At 29.0% G+C, this 15,857-nt stretch overlaps 1 protein-coding gene across 4 annotated transcripts in view; it reads left to right on the top strand.

Annotated features, from left to right (window-relative positions):
* Positions 1 to 15,857, top strand: part of LOC111687302 (protein Tob1) — a 43,228-nt gene that overhangs the window by 20,299 nt on the left and 7,072 nt on the right. The window contains exon 1 of one of the 4 annotated variants that reach the window (XM_046946383.1): positions 9,712 to 9,736. The exons of the other annotated variants lie outside the window; for them this stretch is intronic. The gene's annotated coding sequence lies outside the window, so the exon portion shown is untranslated. Of the gene's footprint in view, positions 1 to 9,711; positions 9,737 to 15,857 lie in introns of those variants that run through there. 4 annotated transcript variants of the gene reach the window in all.

Here is a 15,857-nt window from a genome sequence, read left to right as displayed (position 1 = left end):
TCAGTTCTAGTTCAGTTCTAGTTCAGTTCTAGTTCAGTTCTAGTTCAGTTCTAGTTCAGCACTAGTTCAGTTCTAGTTCAGTTCTAGTTCAGTTCTAGTTCAGTTCTAATTCAGTTCTAGTTCAGTTCTAGTTCAGTTCTAGTTCAGTTCTAGTTCATTTCTATTTGAATTTGTATTCAGACTTCCGCCCACATCAGACTTTTTAACCAATAATTTATTACACCTAAACTTATGACCAACACTCTACCTCTTATCGCATATGTAAGTGTGTATGTGCTTTCGAAATAATAAAATAAATATAAAATGAAAAGTGCATAACAATTGTTGTCGATTGCTTTTGACTTCAACTGACATTTAGATATATTACTAGCTTTATTGTAGTTGTTGTCAATGATGCAGATGCTGAGGTACTAACTGCAGCTAACGCTAATGTGTTTTATTGTAGTCTGTTGTACTTTTTATTTATCTGTCATTTATTTATACATTCATATATTGTTTATCTTTAATTTACTTAACAGACTTTTGATAACACTTCTTCCCCCTGAATAGACAAAATGTAAATGAGCACAAAAAGCAGGTGCTGCATCAAACTTTTTACTGTGTTAGATAGTGGGGGTGTAGCCTAATGAAAATTGTAATGAAGGCAAATATTTTTACCCCTTTGTAGTATTGAACAATAATGTTCAATTAGAAATTACATTACATGTTGTTATTGTTGGTTTTATATAGAAAAAAAAATAAACAATTTCGAGGAGAAATTTGTTTTTATAGAGTGTAACAGACAGTTGTTGTACGTTCTATTTGTTTAACAAAATTTAATGAACTACAGCGAAAATAAAATTCAAGTTATTGCATCAAAAATAATGTATAGACACTAATTTAGAAAAACACATGTGGAAAATGTACTATATTTGATTAACCCTTAAACGGCAAAATAGGAGCTTTAGGATTGAAGCTGCTTAAAAAGGCTAAGCTGGAACAGAGCAAATGATAATATGATTTTACTTGTATTTGACTACTATTTACATTACCAGTAGATTAAGAAGTAGCTAATGTATGATGTTATAGCTAAAGCAAACTTATAAACATATTTCTAAACTTCTGAAATATTAGATAATTTCAAAAAAAAAATGTCTTCCCCTTTAAGGGTTAAAATTTCCTGCTAAAGAAAACAATTGCCATTTCGAAAAAAAACACACTATAACATACAACCCAAAAACCACAAATCGTGTAAAAGTAAAGAACAGAAAAAATTCAATAATAATGAAATAAAAACAAATTTACTATTTCTATCTTTATTTCTTGTTTTTCAAACTAAATGGAAAAAGTCGTAAGAATTTATGTAATACTCAGACACTTTGGCTGGCAATTTGTTTATTTAACCTTCGTCTTTCATAATGAACTAGAATAGGAATAAAAAAATTATATACAAAACACTTTAGCACAGAAACGATTTTTTCTATTTATTATTGTAATTTCTTTCTGATATTATTTTTAGCAAATGTATATTTTTTTTATTTTATGTTCCATAGAAAAAGTTTTCTTTTTGTAGTCCAAGACATTTTTTACGGCATAATGGTAAAAATTAAGAGTAAGTTTGCAAAAATATATATAAATTTTTTAATAATTTTAATAGCAGTTATCGAATTTAGTTAAGTCAACAAAATTAAGTTAGTTACGGATGTATAATGAGTCTCAATTGTTAAGTCTTATTAGAGACTTGCTTATTTTCAAGTGTCGATTTACCTAATTTGACCTTTTTTCCAATTCTTAAGATCACTAAACTTTCAAAGAGCCCTTATTTCAAGGAATAATTTTCATGTCTCCTTAGTGCTGATACCTTTCTTAATGCCAATTCTCTACCTACTCTTCTAATATGTCCTTGCCCTTCTTTTTCGTAATACGCTATGAAATTCCTTCATGTCATTCTCACATCCAACACCAAAGGCTGAAATTGTAAGAATTATTGTACCACTTTTGGGTCTTCTTGTTTTTCACAACAGTTTGGAATTGTGACAACAGTTATTGAGCCATTGGACCGTTTTGACCTTCCAGTTTTTCAGTTGATCTAATTTCCTATATTCTCTTTATCACTTCTTTCATTGAGTTTTATGTCTTGCTCTGAATGAAAGAATTAATTAGTAAGTTAGTTGATTAGTTAGTTAGTTAGTTTGGTGCGAACCCACCAAAAGTGCCCGTCAACCTACGACCTTCTTTTACAACTAGGTGTTAATATGGTAATTTACTGAAATTTCATTCAGATTCAGAGCCTTCGAATCCTCAATTTAGCCCGAGATTTCGTTTAGAATCAAAACATGCCCCGGAGGTGGGCTACTTTTATCACCAAATAGAATGTGACCTCCGGTAGGTTAGTGGTTAGTGTTCTAGTCAGATAGACCGGAGGTTATGGGTTTGTTTACCACCTGAGGCACTGGTTAAGGGGCGCACAACAGGCCCGATAGAGATCTAGGTGCATATCTTGGGATTTGATGTATATATCCTCCTTTCAAACTAACTAAAAAGAATGTAATACAAAAGTGACTATATTACCATTGACAAGCAATAACAGGACAGTTTTCAATTGAGAGTTCTTGCTAGATTTATCTGAATGTGTATACGCACCTCGTGCAGACATCATTATTTGATTAAATCATAATCAATTGATTACTTTTTGCAAAAAGTTTTATTTTTCCAAATTCTCAAAAAAGCCTTAATGCAAATTGTCTAACATAAACATCTGCATTATTTAACACAAAATGTTTTTTCTTTAAATAAAAACATTAGAATTTCTTTTTAATACAAACAAAAAATCAATTTTCCACTAACAAAATACACACAATATGATTTCATTTCTACTTCGTTAAATAATAACATCTAAGTAAAATTTAGCTAATAAAAATAAGATTACTAAATCTTTTCAAACGAAAAAATTCAATTACTCTTACCACCAAACAAAAAACAAAGCTCTTAATAAAGAAATAATCAAAAAAAAATGTTTCACAATTTAAATTGAAATCTATAGATTTGATTATCAATAATATTTTAAGCCATTTTAATGAATTAAAATAAAACCCAGGCTATAGTAGTAGAATGAATATCAATCAATGTAAACGAACAAGAACTTGAAAGCTTACACACCTCTAAACAGCTGATGTTATGTCTTCTTAAAATACCCTTGACCTAATTTTCAATGATAATAATAATAACAACAACAACAAGAACAGCAACTATGTAACAGTTTGAGTGGTTATCTTACGAATTATTATTGTTTGATGACTGACAACTATAACGAGGAATGATGTTTGTGATAATGATGATGTTGTTGCTGCTGCTGCGGCTGATGAAACCACTTAATTTTTGTTCAACACAATTTATTTTTAGTACTCTCACCAGCCCTTGATGTTGTTGTGAGTGAGGGGGAATAGGAATATGAAAAAAAAAGTAACCAAATAAAAATTCTTATCAAATTATCATGGTACCCTGAAGGCAGATTACGATTATATACTCATACTGCTGTCCCCCACCACTTTTTACACTGACTACACATGCATAAATAGCTTACAAACACCATCCCCTTCCTATGAGTTTTTGTTGTTGTTGTTGTTGGGTATAAAAATAGAAATAACCAGGAAAACTGCTGTCAGTTTTTTTCCCTTTTCATTTCCTTTCGGTAAACGTTTTATTTTTTTCAGTATGAGTATTTTTCCATTTCCATCTTACGGTGGAGAACCTCATCATGTCACTGCTAAATGGCTTTAAATGAAATTCAGTAACCAGTTGTAATATTATGGGGTTTGGTTGACTGGTTTGATGGTTGGCTTGCCAGAATGCTTGGTTTAGTTTGATTAGTAGCACCCTATTATTTGCTCAGTGTATTTATTAAGATGTTGTTGTGTTTCTTCACTCATTTATTTCTTTTGACATCTTTGGCTGGCGTTGATAAAATAAGTATCATAAATTCTATTTGTTTTATTATCTATAGAGATGAAAACAAAGATAGTAAATACATAATAAATAGTAAGTAGATACTTTGGAACTTAGTAAAACGTGGCTATGGTAGTGTGAGTGTGTGTGACAATCAGGAAATCTGTTGGTTACAGTAGAAAAGAAAATAGTTTGAAGGTAATTTATTATTCTAAACATATTTCTTTCTAAAGCTTTTCTTTAAGTGAAATAATGACATAATGATTTTAAAACATTTTAAATGCTTTTCCTTTTTCACTTTCTTTCAACATCTTCTGTGAAGGAAAAACTGTGACAAGTAACTACCGTTATTATCTTTTACAAATAAGTTCGAGGACAAGTTGTCTGATACGGAATGTTTGTGCATTTAGTGCAAATGTGTCAAAACTATGAGCATTACCATAGAAAGTACAGACTTCCAACTCCAAAAACAGTGACAAGTAATTTCTCTTATTATCTTCACTCGTTAGCTTACTCGATACGTGTTAAACATCCAAATCTGTAGCCAAATCCGTCAAAAAGACCGAAGGATTGTTAAACGTCCTCCACTCATTTGATTAGAGTGGTTCCGCTTAAATCCTAATAGAAACTTCGGGAAGTATAGGCTTATTAGAATTAAGGTCCTCAAAACTTAAGAGAACTCAAAAAAGCTTAATAAATGTTAAATTTGTAAGTATTACTTTGCTGGTCTCTAGCGTAACCAAAATCTTATCCGAAGAAGAGACTCCCAATGTAAAGATTTAAGACAAAATCTTGATATAGAAGGATTGGTGTTCTAACTTAGGTATTTATAACAATAGACGAGCGGCGAACTCAGCAGCATCTAGCACAAATGAGTTCAAAACTATTAACATTATCACAGAAAAGATCCGTATCCGATCTTCCAAATTATTCTAATTCCATCTAGCTGCAATCTAGCTGAGTTCCTGTGAACTCAATACTAACTCGACAAAGCTCCGCACCACATTTGAATGATAGTGAAACAGAAACACATTAATGGAATAAAAGTACCACTTTTGAAAAGGCCATGAAAACTATTCACCTTTGAGTGATTTCACTTAACTCGAATTAAAAGAGAAGGCTAAACTTCAGAAGTTGGATTCCCCATTAAAGAAAAGAATGCAGATTTTTCGGTAGGGTATTAAAAGGTACTATATCGGGAACGAAATTAAATTTGTAACTGAAAGATCATAGGGAATATGAACGACATGACTAAAATGATGAAGATATTATCACAAAGAAACCAAATCTATTCCTGTCGATAGGAAACGTAATTCTGCAGAAACGGAAGATTTAAATTTTCACCATTAAATTTTAATGACTTGATGAGATGTCATATAAAAACCTTAAGTCCCTTATTTCACCCTGTAAATTCGTCTGGGATTTTGAAAAAAAAAACTTTCATTCTTCATGTGATAAAAGCAAAGCCATTACTGGAGTTAAGTTTGTTAGGTATTTCGGACTACCAAATACGTCTCTAGGTGCTGTTGCCGAATCCACAGAGACCATCCCAGCTGCGTGGTTGTAAACGGAAGTGATGTTTTTACATCTCGGAAGTTAAGCAACGAGCAGCAATAGTCAGAGATTATATAGCTCGAGTACTTCAGCAAAGTGCTTGTACATGGACCGGTCAAATCCATAATAAAAAATTGCCATCTGAGTTCTTCATTGAAGGATAAAGGGGTGATGGTAGATCGTTGTCAAGTCTATCCAGTGGATAAAAAAAGACCACCGTGGGGTAGGGCATTATATCAGGCACTCAAGTAAAACTTTCGACATTCATTTGTCCTTTCCTAAATACTTATTTTTATTCCTCTCTTTAGTATCAGACTTTCACTGTCCTTCCCTGAATACTTTTTTTGTTTTTAGAGTAACTAAATTGCTTCCTTATAGTTCTTCTCACTGTTTATTATCTCTTAACTCGACTTAAAAATTTTCCAAAAAGTCCCATTGTGCAAATATCCCTGTTACTTCCAAATTTCCTATAACTTAGCAGTCAGTATATGGTCCGGATTATAATAAGATTTTTCTGCTACGGTTACTAAAGCAAAAAAAGGAACAACTTATAGTATTTACTCCGATTACAAGGAAAGGTTTAAATAAGCGAACTAAGGAAAAAGGGGTGGGTAAATAACCGTTAGCTAGCGTATTATACACATACACATGCATGTGTATGTATGTGATGTGGTTTTCTTTAACCATTACTGTCAATGTGTGTGTTGGCTCTTGTTAAGTATTAAATGTAATTGAAAAGGTTGTCAGCCGTGTTTATAACGGGTATTCTGGAAAACAACAACGACAACAACAGCAGCAGCAAAGTACTGTTATATGTCATTCATGATATACTTAAAGTTAAAAGATGCTGCTAGTCTTCTAAGAATTTATAAAATTCTAGCAAAAACAAAAAAAATACATTTGGCATTGTGTTGATAATAAGTTTGCCGGGGTTGGTTGGTTGGTGGGCTGGTTGTTAAACTGTGTTAAGTTCGGTAAAATGTTTTGGAATGTTTTTATCTTATTATCTTTTCACCATGACATTTAACTAGAGATAGGAAACAAAAAAACTAAGAAATAAAAAGTTAAATGCACCATGGGTAGGAAAAATATAAATATAATTGAAAAGATAAAAAGTATTTTTCTATTATCTGTAGTTAGTTTTGAACTTATTCCCCTCCTTTAACACCCCACTCTTAGCTTATGTTAATCATAGTTGTCACTCAAATCATATTCAATTGCTGAAAAAAAGTTATAAACAATAAAGGGAAAGCTGCTAAGATGAAGAAACATTAGAAGTAAGAAAAAAAACCTATAACGGAAATTGCCAACAACTAGAAATGATGATGACAATCAACTGAAACTTTGAAGCTTAATAAAATTGTTGTACTATATCAAGTATTTTTCTCCCTTTTAAAACAACAATAGTAGCAAAAACAATAAATACTTTTACCATATTTAAAGCAGAGCTGGATAAATTGTTAAAGTTTTACTAGAACTTTTAAATAAGAAATTTTTCTGCAATTAAAGTCCAAAGAACCCAAAGTTTTCATTGATTTCAAGAAAGACATCATAAGAGTTAGACTGGACTGAGAAAAATTAATTAGATGCAATCATAGACAGGTTCTCTTTAAACTAACGTCCCAGTAAAAACATGGTAATGGGTTGTACTTCCATAACTAAATATTTTTCAGAGGCTACTATTATAGAGCCTATAGAGATGAAGGTTTTACGTAATTTTAAACAGTCTTGATATTGAAGACATCATCAGCTAACTTACTTTATCTACAAGCTAAAGTTCCATTTGCTTCAAGAGATAGGGAAAAAGTTATTCTTCGATCACTTAGAAAGGTTTCTCTTTAAGTATTAGCATCAACGTGGTTCAAGATCAGTCAACACTTAAAAGATCGATCTCTTCTCCTGCAATTTGTTTGATACACTGAAACGAGTTTTCTTTCAATTTTTCCAAAATCCATCCGCACCCTAATGATATCGATAGAATTTGTCTAAGAGCAGTCGAATTTTTAAATTTTCTTCATCCCAAAAGCTACTGATTGTATTAGTCCAAGTCGATTCGCTGAAGATTTAAAAGTCTGGGTGTAAGAGCTATTTGATTGAAGGGCAGTCGACTTCTTGAGAAAATTCTTTATTTCTATTTTAGAAATTTCTCCCATAATCACTTGAAACATATTATCACTTTAAGAATATCAATCGAGTTTGACCCAAAGGAGTTAATTTCTTAAACTTTCTTCGTCTGTCGATGTCGATGTCGATCAGTCGATATTCAGACGATCTTTCTCTTTGATTTATGGATTTGGAAAATAATCTAAGACAGGTTATCTTTAACTTCTGCGCGATCAGTTGATTGACTTAAATAGACTGAAACTGTTTTTTAGTTAACCCTTTAGAAAGTTTTTAGAAGACGTTTCAGAAAGTCATTTCCTTCTTGTGTGTTTAAGAGGTTTAACACCCTGGGTCTAGGAGCTATTTGATACAAGAGCAGTCGGCTTCTTGGGAAAGTTCTTACTTTCTGTTTTATAATCGCCTAAAATCCATGATTGCTTTAGGAATATCAATAGAGTTTATACAAGAGCAGATGATTTCTTGAACTTTCTTCTTCTGGAGCATAATAATGCAAGAGCAGTTGACCTTTAAACTTCGGCTTTCAAACAAAGAACGATTTGGACCGAAAGCAGTCATTTTCCTTATAAAGTCCTTAACTTTCTCTTTGTTTATGAAATTTGGTCACATCATTCTGAGAGGAATTTGAAAGAATCCCCTTTTAATCGTGAATACTGATCAAATTTTTCAAAATACAGCCGTTTATTTGCAATTTCTTCATCTGAATGCTAACAATCGACTTGTTACAAAAATATGTCGACTTCTTAAGGATTTTTTTTTGTTAGATTTCTACTCAACAGTTTACAGTGGGTAGTTGGGAGCATTTTTGTTTCAACTCCATCAAAAGAACCAATTTCGGATTATTATATCCCCAGACCTGTTCTAAACACAAATATATACAAAACAAAATGTCAAAACAAAAATACTCTTACATGCAGATACAAAACTTTGACACACTCCCAAACAGGAAAGGAAAACAACAACAGTAAGTACAACAGTTTTCGTAAAGCAGAGGTCGGCACAAAAAAATTCTTCACAATTTTAAGGTAAAGAAGTGGTTGAATATAGGTTATAAATTAACCTAAATTGTAGTTACGAATTCTAGCTTGCTCTCTCTCTACCTCTCGGCCTGTGCTGCCTTTGAATGCCGATCACTGTTTTATTAGTGTAATTGTATAGGAAAATAGCTCAATCGATAGCTGTCTATGACAGTAGTTAAAAACTTAAAATTTATATGAATTGTTGCCATTTTTTCTATAGACTTTTTGTTACAAATTGAATTCGTATTTTAAACCTTAAAAGTTTTTAGAAATAATAATTTATACAAAATTCTTTGTAACTTTATTTCAACTAAAACTGCTTTATTTCTATTTTTTTCTATTTAAAATCATGTGATTTTTATCTAAAATATTTTGTTATTTTTTTGTTGTTGTGTACAAGTTTCAATTACTCTTAAATGTCATTATTTTAAATCATTTTTATTGTTTCTTTTTTTTCTCTAAAATTCTTTCTTTTTCATTTTTGGCATTAAAAAAAGGAACATTTAAATTGTTGCCAAATTATTTTTTTCTTTTTATTTATTTTTTTGCATAAATTGTGTTTATTTTATTTTTATCATGCTTGATTTGTGTTCTTTGTTTCGATTTTTATAACAACAATTAGTAACACATATGTATATTTAACTAAATTAAAATTAGAAAAAAAATTATCTAGATTTTATTTTAAAGAAATTTTTAAAGATCCATTATTTTGTTCAAAAATTTTAAAGTTATGACAGCTTGTTAATAGTACTTTAAATAGTATTTGTTAAAAAAAAAAATTGTTTAAATATAAAATTTCAAAATATTATTAAATAAGTACTTTTATTTTTTTAGACATAAACAACATAAAAATATGAATTATTGTTCAAGGATTTTTACTGTCAAAGAGAAACGCTGAAAAGATTTGTTAATTCTATGCTACTCTTCAAAAAAACTAATCTTATCTGATTTTACCATTCCATGACTGTATTCATCGTTACTAAAGGCAGTCTAGTAAGACGGAACATCGCCACTAACAACTGCTATCGACTTCTTGGGAATCGATGTCCCAGCCTTGAACTCAGAGTATTATACCCTACACCACTTTAGTGGGAAGGGTATAATGGGTTTGTACTGATGTTTGTTACAAACAAAAATATTCGTCCTATACCCACCTTAAAGTATACCAATCTGCTTAGATTAAGCTATGCCCCTCCGTCTGCCCATGCGTCCGTCTGTCTCTCCATGTAAACCTTATGCTCAAGATAATTTGATGAAATTTGGCACACACTGTTTCTTTGCCCAAGGACGAAGCCTATTCAAAATGAATAAAATCGGTCCATTATTTCGCCTAGGCCCCACGCAACCGTACCCCTGAATATGGACTTTATCTCATAATTAGTTAGTTAGTTGGTTAGTTAGTTAGTTAGTTAGTTAGTTAGTTAGTTAGTTAGTTAGTTAGTTAGTTAGTTAGTTAGCTAGTCAGTTAGTTAGTTAGTTAGTTAGTTGGTTAGGTAGTTAGTTAGTTAGTTAGTTAGTTAGTTAGTTAGTTAGTTAGTTAGTTAGTTAGTTAGTTAGTTAGTTAGTTAGTTAGTTAGTTAGTTAGTTAGTTAGTTAGTTAGTTAGTTAGTTAGTTAGTTAGTTAGTTGGTTGGTTGGTTGGTTGGTTAGTTAGTTAGTTAATTAGTTATTTAGTTAGTTATTTAGTTAGTTAGTTAGTTAGTTAGTTAGTTAGTTAGTTAGTTAGTTAGTTAGTTAGTTAGTTAGTCAGTTAGTCAGTTAGTCAGTTAGTTAGTTAGTTAGTTAGTTAGTTAGTTAGTTAGTTAGTTAGTTAGTTAGTTAGTTAGTTAGTTAGCTAGTCAGTTAGTTAGTTAGTTAGTTAGTTAGTTAGTTAGTTAGTTAGTTAGTTAGTTAGTTAGTTAGTTGGTTGGTTAGTTGGTTGGTTGGTTAGTTAGTTAGTTAGTTTGTTAGTTAGTTAGTTAGTTAGTTAGTTAGTTAGTTAGTTAGTTAGTTAGTTAGTTAGTTAGTTAGTTAGTATTTAAGAGCACTTCACTTTTTAAGATCGTTCTCTTATTGATCTTCTATTTGAATGCGGTTTCCTCTAAACTCTCTTTCAATTGTTCCTAAACAAATTCCTAAGGCAATGTTCAAGCCAAATTCTTAAGGACATTGCTATGTTTTTGACTGATTTACTAGCGCCAGAGGCATTATTTTCTTCACTTTAATCTTTTCTTTAATTGAATCACATTTATACCACCGACCCCGGATCCATTCCTCTTTTCGTTTTATTCAAATGTATAAGGAAGCAAAACGCCCTACCAAAATATAAATTAGCCGTTTTCTTATATCAATAAACTCTTCCCCATAAATTTACCTTAATTAACAGACCAACCCTCACTTCCGTTTCCTAAACATACAATTAAAAAAAAACACCAACAAAAACTGAATCCACGTGCCCCTCTCAATAGAACGTATACATTATTATTTCTATGGCTTTTCATTTACCTAATACGACAATAATTAAACACTATATAATACCTGTGTACTCTTTAGTAAATTTCTTTAGTATTTTTTCCACCAAATCAGCATAAATATGACAACAAATTGGATCACACAACGACTGCAATTCAAGGTCAAACAGAAAGGGGTAACCTTTAAAAAGAGTACACCATCATTAGCGACCACTGAAAACAAGAACAACAAGACAACAAGACAACAAAATGTTTTTATAATGTTGAAAAAAAAAAACAAAAACAATAGCCGAGAAAAAGAAAATAATAAAAAAAGAACAACTAAATAGTGCTAATAACTTTTACAAAGGGGCAACAAGAAGAAGAATAATAAAAACAAAGAAAATAAAAAAAGAACTGTAAAACAAAAGCCAAAAACATTGAATAAACTAGAACAGCTGACAATGCAATTGTTTTGCACTTACATGTACATAAACATATGTATGTATGAATGTGGGAATAAATTTAAATTATTTCCGCAAGTTCTGGTGGCCGTTTCGGTGTTAGGGATTTCAAAATTTCTTTTAACCACACTTCTTTTATGAAGTGAAATCGTTTGATTCTTTTTTACTTCCACTTAGTTACCTGGTGTTACATAGATTACAAAGGATCAATATAGTAACTAGTCTATTGACTATAGTCTTTGTTTAGTCTAATTAGAGTTTGTTCTTTGCATTAGAATTAGGTGTAAGAATACATTTAAACTATTTCCGCAAGTTCTGATGGCCGTTTCAGTGTTAGGGATTTCAACTGCCACCGTACTAGTTATAAGACAGATTCTATTTATTGAGATATGGAAACCTTTAAAATGAGAGCCTGATCGAAGCTATAATGTGTCACGAACAAACCGACTATATTGTATATATCTTATTAAGACTTAAGTGAAAATTGATCCCACTCTGTATTACCTGGTTTATGACAAATGTACACAAATTAGCAATTAAACATTTGTAAAATGTACAAAACAAAAAGGAACTTTTAGGTGAAGTCATTTCATTTTGCGGCGAATTCATGAAATTTTTTATATATGTAGTTTGACAGCGTCGGGTTTGAGAGAGAATTTTTTTATATGGAGTTTGACAGCTTCGGGCTAAATTTCCGTAGACAAAAAACAATCAGCTGTTGAAATGACTTCACTTTATTAGTTTCGCCACAGTACTTAGTACATTTTCTATTCAATGTTGAAACCTTAAGTACCTTCTCTTATTCTAAGTAATTTATATTATGTTCAAAAGTAAATCATTTGCTAATTACAAATACTTTTCATAGATCATTAGTTTTGTTTATTAATTTTGACACAATAAATAATTTTCCCTTTTTTTTTGCATAATTTCTTCTATTTGTTTATAAATTCTCAAACTTGACATACAAAAACTATAAATAATAAAATAACCGAAAAAATTATATATTTGCAAGTGATTTATGACATAAATGTGCCATAAATATTTTGTGCAATGTTTGTGTAAATATATTCTTACATTTAATTTATACAATAACAAAAATAGTATTTTAATTATTTTGTTTTTATAGTTTTTTTTATATTTTAGTGCAAAAGAATTTATAGCAAATGCATTTGACACTTGATTTGTTAACATTTGTGAATCACTTTTTGCAACAGAAAGAGAGAGGGAGAGACAACGAGATAACAGATTGTTTGAAAATAATGCAGGGAATTTAATTGTGAATGTTTTTAAAAAAGGAATTTTATGGAAATTTTTATTAAATAAAGGAAATTTTATAAATAACTCCTTAAAATAGTTTCATAAAAAAATAAATTTTTTAAAATTTCCTAAAAAAGGAATTTTTGAATATTTCTTAAGAAAATGGAATTTATTGAAAATTGCATAAAAATAGGAAATTTTTTTGTAAAAATTTCCTAAAAATAAGAAATTTGTTGAAAATTTTCCCTGAAAAAATTATTAAAAATTACTAATTAAAATGAATTATTAAAATTTTCTTAAAAAAGGAAATTCATTGAAAATTTCCTTAAAAAAAAGAAATTTGTTGACAATTTCTGAAAAATGTAATTTATTTGAAATTTCCTAAAAAAATAAATTTATTACAAATTCCCTAGAAATAGAAAATTTCCGAAAAATAGGAAGTGTTCAATACATTTCGCAAAAAGAAAATTTATTAAAAAATTTTTTCGCAAAAAGAAAATTCATTAAAAGGTTTCCAAAATTAATTTTCAATAAATTTTTTATAAAAATTTTAAATAGAATTTCCTAAAAAGGAAATTTATTGAAAATTTCTTAAAAAGGAAAAGTTATTTAAAATTTCCTAAAAAGAAAATTTATTAAAAATTTCTAAAAAAGGAAATTTTTAAAAATTTCCTATAAAAAGAAATTTATTTAAAATTTCCTAAAAAAGGAAATCTATTTCGTGAAAAGGAAATTTATTAAAAATTTTCTAAAAAAAATAAAAAAATTATTAAATATTTTATAAAAAAATACCCTACAAAAGGAAATATTTGAAAGTTTTCTAAAAATTGGTGAAATTGTCATTAAAATTTATTAAATATCTCCTAAAAAATTATTGAAAACTTCCTAGAAAATGGACATTTATTGAAAATTTCCTAAAGATGGGAAATTTATCAAAAACTGTTAAAAAAGAAAGCCAATTACTGAATTTCCTAAAAATCAGAAATTACTAATAAGGTAGGGAAATTTATTGAAAATTTCCTTAAAGGGAATTTTATTGAAAATTTTCTTAAAAGGAAATTTATTAAAAATTTCTTTTAGGGGCAACTTATTGAGAAGGAAAGTTTGTTGAAAATGCCCTTAAAGAGAAATTTATTAAAAATGTCCTTAAAAATTTCCTTAAAGAGAATAATTTTATTGAACATTTCCTTAAAAGGAAATTTTATTGAAAATTACCTTAAAAAGGAAATTATTAAAAAGAAACTTATTGAATTTTATTGAAAATTTTCTTAAGAGCAAACTTATTAAAAAGGCAATTCATCAAATTTTTCAGGAATTTAAAGAAAATTTCCCAAAAGGATTTTTTTAATTTTTCTGTAAAGGGAAATTTATTCAAAAATATCTTAGAGGGAAATTAATTGAAAACTTCCTTTAGTTGAAATTAATTGAAAAATATTATTAAAAAAATTATCAAAAATTTCCTTAAAGGGAAATTTATTAAAAATTTCTTTATAAAGAAAATTGATCAAAAATTGCCCTAAAGTGAAATTTATCAAACATTTTCTTAAAGCAAAATTTACTAAACGTTTCTTTAAAACGAAATTTACCATAAATTTTCTTAAAAGGGAAATTTATTATAAATTTATTAAAAGGTAAACTTCTCAAAAAAAATGCATTAAAAGATAAATTTATAAATAATTTCCCTAAAAGGGAAATTTATCAAAAATTGCATTAAAATGAAATTTATTAAAAATTTATGAAAAATTTTTCTAAAGGGAAATTTATTGAAAACTTTCATAAGTTGAACACTTTCTTAAAAAGAAATTTATAAAAAATTTCGTTAAAGGGAAATTTATCAGAAATTAGCTTGAAGGGAAATTGTTCAAGGCGTTAAACAATCTGGCATCATTTTTAACCAAATACATTGGTTTTGTATGTTTCGCAAGTGTTTAAATTTATTAACATTTTAAATTAATTTTTTATTTTTGTAAAAATTTAAAAGCGCTGTTTTAAAACCAGACACTAAATAAGTTTTCTATTAGAAATTAAGAAAACTTTAGTTCTAATTTTATAATAAGACACAAAAGCAACGGTCAATGCCAAAAATTTGTTAATAAAATTGAAAATTATTTTATTGTTTAAGATGTCATTATTGTTAATGCTTTTGCGAACGAATGACAACAAACAAATCATAAGAAAGTGAATTTTTGTTTTTTCGCAATTAGTATTCGTTGAACATTTTAGCCAAATTACATCATAAGTGTTTTTGGCAAGAAATAAATGCATTTTTTATCTCAATTCTTTATCGTTATTTTACTTTTATTTGTTTGTAAATGAAATTGAAATTAAATTCAATTAAAATAAAATAAAAATATAAAAAGTGAAAATTGTTTGAAAAATTTGCTTTCAATGCCTGCACGGTCGTGTTTATTTTGTAGTTTGTAGAGTATTTTTATATGACATGTTCTAAAACTTTATTTAACTTCCAATAAAAATTTTAGTTTTTGTGTAAAAAAAACTTTATTACAAAGCACTTTTGCTTTAGCTACAATCTGTTTTTATAATTGTCGATATTTAGTGTTCGATCGTGCGGAAGTTTTGTAAATTGATTTTTGAAACGTGTGTGCTGTCAATAGGTTTTGTAAACCTCAATATTTTCCATGTATAGGTAAGAATGTTTTGTGTTTGAGGTGTGTATTTGTGTGCTTTAGTTACAAAATGATTTTTTTCTCTTGTTTTTTGCAAAACTAATTAATTTACAATATAGTACCATAAATCGTTTAAAAAACACTTGAAATATTGGAATGAAAATATTTTTATTTCAAGAAATCTGGGGCAAAAAACTTAAGATTGTAAAATATTATACGAAATTCAGTTTAGTTTTGGTTCAGTTCAAGTTCAGTTCTAATTCAGTTCTAGTTCAGTTCTAGTTCAGTTCTAGTTCAGTTCTAGTTCAGTTCTAGTTCAGTTCAGTTCTAGTTCAGTTCTAGTTCAGTTCTAGTTCAGTTCTAGTTCAGTTCTAGTTCAGTTCTAGTTCAGTTCTAGTTCAGTTCTAGTTCAGTTCTAGTTCAGTTCTAGTTCAGTTCTAGTTCAGTTCTAGTTCAGTTCTAG

The sequence above is a fragment of the Lucilia cuprina genome, chromosome 3 (genome assembly GCF_022045245.1).
Source record: "Lucilia cuprina isolate Lc7/37 chromosome 3, ASM2204524v1, whole genome shotgun sequence".
In the NCBI taxonomy this organism is placed as follows: Eukaryota; Metazoa; Arthropoda; class Insecta; order Diptera; family Calliphoridae; genus Lucilia; species Lucilia cuprina.
The sequence above is the reverse complement of the archived record's forward strand: the minus strand, read 5'-3'. Positions and strand labels throughout refer to the sequence as shown.